The sequence below is a fragment of the Antechinus flavipes genome, chromosome 2 (genome assembly GCF_016432865.1).
Source record: "Antechinus flavipes isolate AdamAnt ecotype Samford, QLD, Australia chromosome 2, AdamAnt_v2, whole genome shotgun sequence".
NCBI lineage: Eukaryota > Metazoa > Chordata > Mammalia > Dasyuromorphia > Dasyuridae > Antechinus > Antechinus flavipes.
This window is the reverse complement of record NC_067399.1, coordinates 24,194,476-24,201,074: the sequence shown is the minus strand read 5'-3', so window position 1 is coordinate 24,201,074 and position 6,599 is coordinate 24,194,476.

The window sequence follows — 6,599 nt, the reverse complement described above, 5'->3', positions numbered from 1 at the left end:
CTGGAGAGAAAGTGAGAGCGGAAAGTTTGCTAAAGCAGGAGGGAGTCCTCAGGAGAAGGGTCTGTCACCAAGGGAAGGGACCCCCTCAAGTGAGAGTGTGGACCTCTACAACCCTGACCTGCTCTATATCCTGAGAGATTATGAACCCTGAGTCCTAAAACCAAAGGCACGGGATTCTCCCATTGTCTCCTGTCCTACTACTGCCTCGTGTCCAGGTCTGATGGGACTGACCTTGATCCCCCAGCTCTTGCAAAGGCTTGAGATCTAACCTTGACCATGACCTGACCTCAAGCTCTGGCTGGAGACGGACTCCTCCCTCTGCTACAGCCTGAGCCCCCGAGAAACGCCCGGCGCCGGACCTTGCAGATTACTTGTATGTGGCACGTGGCTCACAGCAGACGTGCGGGGAAGGAGAACTGGGACAAGCAGACTCCTGGGAAAAGCCTTGTGAGAAGCCTCCAGGCCCATCCCCACGTGGTCCAAGCTGCTAAAGACACTTCTGGGAGGGGAAGAACACGAGCCAGATGGGAACATCCATCTGGGCTCAGAACACGGAGCATCTCTTCTCCCCTCTGACTTTGGAGAGCGGGCAAGAGCCTTGGAGAACGATCCCTGTGGCTGGCGCAGTCGAGTCGCCGGCAGGGGAGAGGAGAATCAGATCACAGGATCTGGGGCTGGAAGGAATCCTAGTCCCAGTGGCCCTCCTCCCTCGTTTCACAAAGAACTAATGACTCACCTAAGGTCACCGAGGCAGGCAAGTGCCAGGCTCCCAAGCCGGATTCTCCGGGCCAGCTCGCCAGCAGTCACTGGATTCGGACTTGGGGCTTCTTGTTCTTGTAGATGCCCTCGATCCATTCAGGCTAATCAGCATGAATCCCCAAATCTTAGGGACCAGACCTTACAACCCCTATTTGGGCAGATAAGTGATCCCATGGTGCACAGAGTCTAGGGGCAGGAAGGCTCCGTTCACTGAGATCACATCCAGCTTCAGACATTTCCTAGCTGTGTGTCCCTGTTTGCCTCGGTTTCTCCATCTGTAAGATGAAGTGGAGAAGAGAATAACAGATCCCTTCACTACTTTGGCCAAGAAAACCCTAACTGGGGTCACAAAGAATCAGACACAACTGAAAAACTACTGAGACAATTATGCCCCCACCCTAATGGATAGATCGGCCTAAATGGGATCCACCTGAATAACTCCATACCGAAGAGCTCACTACCTAGCTGAGTGCCCCACTCCATATTCAGAAAGCTCTGTTGAGTCATTTTTTTAATGTTAGCTCAAATCCCCCTCCCTGGGATTTCTGTCTGCCTCAGTTTCCCCAATATGTAAATTGGAGATAATAATAGCATCCGAGAGTGACCCTGGGCAGATTATTTAATCTCTATCTGCCTCAGTCCCTCCATATGTAAAATGAGGATACTAGGACCTGGCTGAGAGTGACCCTGGGCACCGCTATCTGCCTCAGTTTCCCTATATGTAAAATAAGGATAATAATAGCATTGACTTTGCAAGGTTGTTGTGAAGATCAAATATTTGAGCTTCATTTGGGTTTTTTATTGAAGCTTTTTATTTTCAAAACATATGCAAGGATAATTTTTCAACATTGACCCTTACAAAACCTTGTGTTCCAATTTTTCCCTCTCTTCCCCCTACCTTTTCCCCAGATGGCAGGTAATCCAATATATGTTAAACATGATAAAAATATAGGTTAAATCCAATATATGCATACATATGTATACAGTTATTTTCCTGCACAAGAAAAATCAGATCAAAAAGGAAAAAAATGAGAAAGAAAATAAAATGCAAGCAAACAACAACAAAAGGAGTGAAAATGCTTTGTGGTGATACACTTTCATTTCCCACAGTCCTCTCCTGGAGGTAGTTGGCTCTCTTTACCACAAGATCATTGGAACTGGCCTGGATCATCTGATTACTGGAAAGAGCCAGGTCCATCAGAAACAATCATTGTATAATCTTGCTGTTGCCGTGTACAATGATCTCCTGGTTCTGCTCATTTCACTCAGCATCAATTCTTGTAAGCAGGAGATAACATTTGTAAAAGCACTTAGTGACTGACACATAGTAGGTGTTATGTAAATGATTATTCTCTTCCCCTACCTGAGGATAACATACTTGGCAGAGATTCCCTCCTGCTCCATTTTGTGACTTCTGAATTTGGCAACATTGCCTATTGGTTAGAGCATTAATCAGGATCCAAGAGGACTTTAGTTGGAATTCTGCTTGATAGGTGATCTCAGAGAAGTGATTTACCCTCTCTCTCAACCTCAGTTTCTTCATCTGTAGAATGGTAATATTTGTGTCTCCAAGGAGAGAATGTGGGTAAAGTACTTTCCAAACCTTAAAATCCTATAGATGCATTAATGTCCTTACTAGCCATGTGATCCTGAGCAAATCATTGAGTTTTGAGGAATCAGTAACTATATATATATATATTATTATTATATAATAAGAGCTGAAGCACTTAGCTCACAGAATGTCATCAGAATCAAAGGAGATCATGTATAATATGAAATATAATTCAAACAATATGTTATAAATATATTATGAACTAGAAAGTCCATTAAAATGTCAGTTATTAAGTTTGGGATGAATTCTTCCTTCTGGAATTACCCAGAACCAGCTAAAATCCCAAGAGTCGGGGTTTTCCGGGACAATTGTGCAGCATCACCTGAGTAAATAACAATGTATTGAAGGGGAATGCACCTGAGTGGCAGGATTTCCAGAAAAATGAAAGTAGGGAGGGAATAAAGAGGGGATGATCTCCTAGAACTCCACCCAGACCACACAAGCAAGAGATCTGTGTTCAGATCCAGGCAGTAGAGTAGGTGGGAGGGTTTGGGGAGGGTCACTGGGCTGATGAAAGGTCTTCTGTCTCTTCCAAATAAGAATGAAATGGGAAAAGTTAGCTAGTTAGCGTGGAGCTAAGACTTCAGGGGACAGGATAAAGGCTGTCCTAGTGGAAAAGCACTGGTTCTGGGCGGCCCCAGAAGATACCCCTAAGAGTTAGGAGGGATGGATGGTGTCTCTGTCCAATTGACTCCCACACTCTAAGTCATGCTAGAAAGCAAGAAATAGGGAACAAACCGATATGTTTAAAAGCTTCTTTAAGACTTATGATCCAATTCTGATGGACGTGGCTCTCTTCAACAATGAGAGGATCCAAACCAGTTCCAATTGTTCAGTAATGAAGAGAATCAGCTACACCCAGAGAGAGGTGTGAACCACAACGCAGCATTCCCACTCTTTCTGTTGTTTGCCTGCATTTTCTCAGTTTTTTTTTTCTTTCTAGATCCGATTTTCCTTGTGCAGCAAGATAACTGTATAAATATGTATACGTATATTGGATTTAACATATACTTTAACATGTTTGACATGTATGAGACTGCCTGCCATCTGGGGGAGGGGGTGGGGAAAAGGAGGGGAAAAGTTTTGCAAGGGTCAGTGCTGAAAAATTTTTCAGCTTACCCATTCATATTTTTTTTAAATAAAAAGCTATAATTAAAAAAATAATAAAATAAAACGTATGATCTCCTTAGGGATGGAAATTGGACCTGGGATTTCATGGATGTAGGAAACTCCCAGGGAAGGAAAGTCCCTTCCACCCAAGTAAGTCAGCTGAGCTTAAGTGACTTGGTCGCCCAGTCCCAGAGTGCTAGGCAAGTCTGGAACTCAGGTCTTCCAGGCAGCAGATCCCTGACAGATTAATTGTGGCAGGTGGCTTATTATCGACATTGGCAAACATTTCTTCCTGATGCAATTGGGGGGAGGGGGGGACAGCTGCCCAGCCACACCTGTCATCCCTGTGAAGATGCCGCCGGAGGAGGGCAGAGCCCAATGGGCAAAGCCAGCTCCCTCATCCTGGAAGTAAGCAACCTGATGTCTCATTACATTTTTGGCCTCCACGTCACGCTGCTGACTCATCTGCAGCAGCCAGGCCGGGAGAAGGCCCTCGTCAGGGAAAACAATCCCTTGGCTGCCTTGGTGTCCCAGAAGCCGATACTCCCACATTCTGCTGCCCGGGCCAGATGTCAGACCCTCCCCTCCCGACCGTGGTCAGTCTCCAGCCGAGAACAAGGCCAAGCACGGGATGATGGAGATGAAAGGAGTAAGACATTGTTTAATCCCAGAAACAAATAAACAGGATATGTCAAGGACAAACAATAAACCGCAGGTGGAAGGCTTAAGAGTCAGGGAGGACTCGGTGACAATGGCCTCCTGGCTGCTCCGATTCCAGGCACTTCCCTTGGCTGTCCCTCCAAGCTCAGGGGATCCCCATCTCAGTTTCCTTTAAGTCTCAGCAGAAGCCCAGCCTTCCACAAGAGCCCTTTCCCTCTCTTTGCCTGACATCCTTGCATGGGGAGCCAGATAGAGAGGAACACATCCTTGCCCCAGTACATCTGGAGGGTATTTTAAGAGATCAGCCGTGACAAGGCATTCTAAAATATGATTCATTATCACCATCTAGCCCCATCCCCCCTCTGGTTTTTCAGGTGGGGATCATGAGGCCCCGGGTCCTGACAAGGAAGAATAGCTGAGTCTGGAGCCCAGAGCTGCCCACTCTCAAACCCAAGCTGGGTTCAAGTACGTAGGCTTTGTCTCCCCCCAAAACCCCCTCATCGAGATGAGAAACTCCTTAAGAGCAGAGACAGTGAACTCATCTAGTTTTTTCCCTCAATAGCAACACGCCTTCCCCAGAGCAGGCTCTCAATATATCAATATGGAGCAATCAAGCTTGTAACCCACGATGGGATTTAGATCCCACTTAGTCCTTTCCTTTCAGTCTCATCCGACTTTTCACAATCCCACTTGGAGTTTTCTTAGCAGAGACACTACTATCTATACTATATATGCTATATTATATATGTTATATATAATATGTATATATAAAATACACATATGTATATATATAATATACCTATTATCTATGTATGTATACATACATGCACATATGTGTGTATTTATATGCATGTGTAAATACATGCATATATTATGTGTGTATGTATGTGTATATATATAAGGATCTTATATACGTTGTTGTTCATTTTAGTCAGTTCATAGATCAGCAAGCATGTATTAAGCCTTAGTAAGTTCCAGCCACTGCCAGAGATATGTAGAGTGAAAAGAAAGAGGCCTGCCCTCAAGGGGGTTACATTCTATTTGGGGAGAGCAAAATATAAACGGAGGAGCTAAATTAATGCAGAGTAATTTCAGGAGGAGAAGAGGGGCTGGGGGATCCAGATCCTGGTAGAAGGTACCATTTTGAGCCTCGCCTCTTGGGGGTAACAAAATCTGGGGAAGCTGGACCCCCAAGAGATCAGGAGACTTACCTCCAGTCAGAAGGATTGCAACCGCCTCCTAATTAGACTATAGGCTCTCCCCTCTCCTGAGCATCCATCCCACAGCCAAAGCAATCTCTCTAAAGCACAAGATTGACTGTGCTCCAGAAATATCAATACCTGCCTATTGTCTCTAGGATACAATACCGATTCCTCCGTTAGGCATATAAAATCACTCAAGATCTGTCTGTAATGGTCTTTTCTGGACTTGTTGTACATTCATACATCCACTCAAAAAAAAGTCTCAAGTTCTTATATAGTCAAGCATGCTAAGGCTAGGAATACAAAAAGAAATAAAGGTAATTCCTAACTCCAAGGGACTTACAATCTAACGTACATAACTTCCCTTTATTCTTTGTCCCAGAGAGGGATGTGTTGGTAAGTGTTTTACAACAAGCTAGAGGGGAGAGTACCATCGACACTTTTGAGTTCCCCCAAAATGATTAACATTTTCCTCCCTCTCTTTCTTAAATCTCAACAATCAATAAAACGATCAGTCAAGCCTGATTCATAGCTTGCCCATTTCCAAATGCTCACAAGGCAAATTTAACTATCAGCTGATACTGGCTTATCAGCTATTCCCCAAAGTCAGTAGTCTGGCTTCTGTGCTTTTCTATAAGCTGTGGACCCTTCTTGTATGGCCTCCTTTCCTCCTTCTGGCTTAGTGTCCATGTTATGCTTTCTGACAAGCCTCTCCTAATTCCTTTGGTTTGATGGTTCGCCAAATGTCCTCCAGGCCACATGGGTGCACTTTTAGTTTTGTTATGAGGGACATAAAATTTTGGAGATTGGGTTATTCCTGTTCAAATAAAATTTATAAAATAATTTAGTTTATATAATTTTTTTTATCCCTATCCAGTCTATGGAGTTGAGTAAGCACAGAATTCACAAAATAAACAAAACTCTTCTATTACACGTATGATCTAACCTCAAAACATGTTAGACCTTGAATTCCCCACAGACTCAACAAAAACAGCTTTTGTTGAAGAGAAACCACAACTGCAGCTCCCTTAGGGTTGCCAACTTTAATGTTCAGAGAGCTGTAATCTCCCATGGAAAAGAATACCATGCCATGAGCAATAAAAGTTCAAAAATCACTTCTCTGATTAGTGTTAGATCCTTGCAATTTAAATTATCATAATAGTTCATAATAATAGAGAGCGTCGCTATGGTACCTTAAAGTTTGCAAAGGTCTTTACAAAAATTATCTTATTTGATCCTCACAACAACCCTGAAGG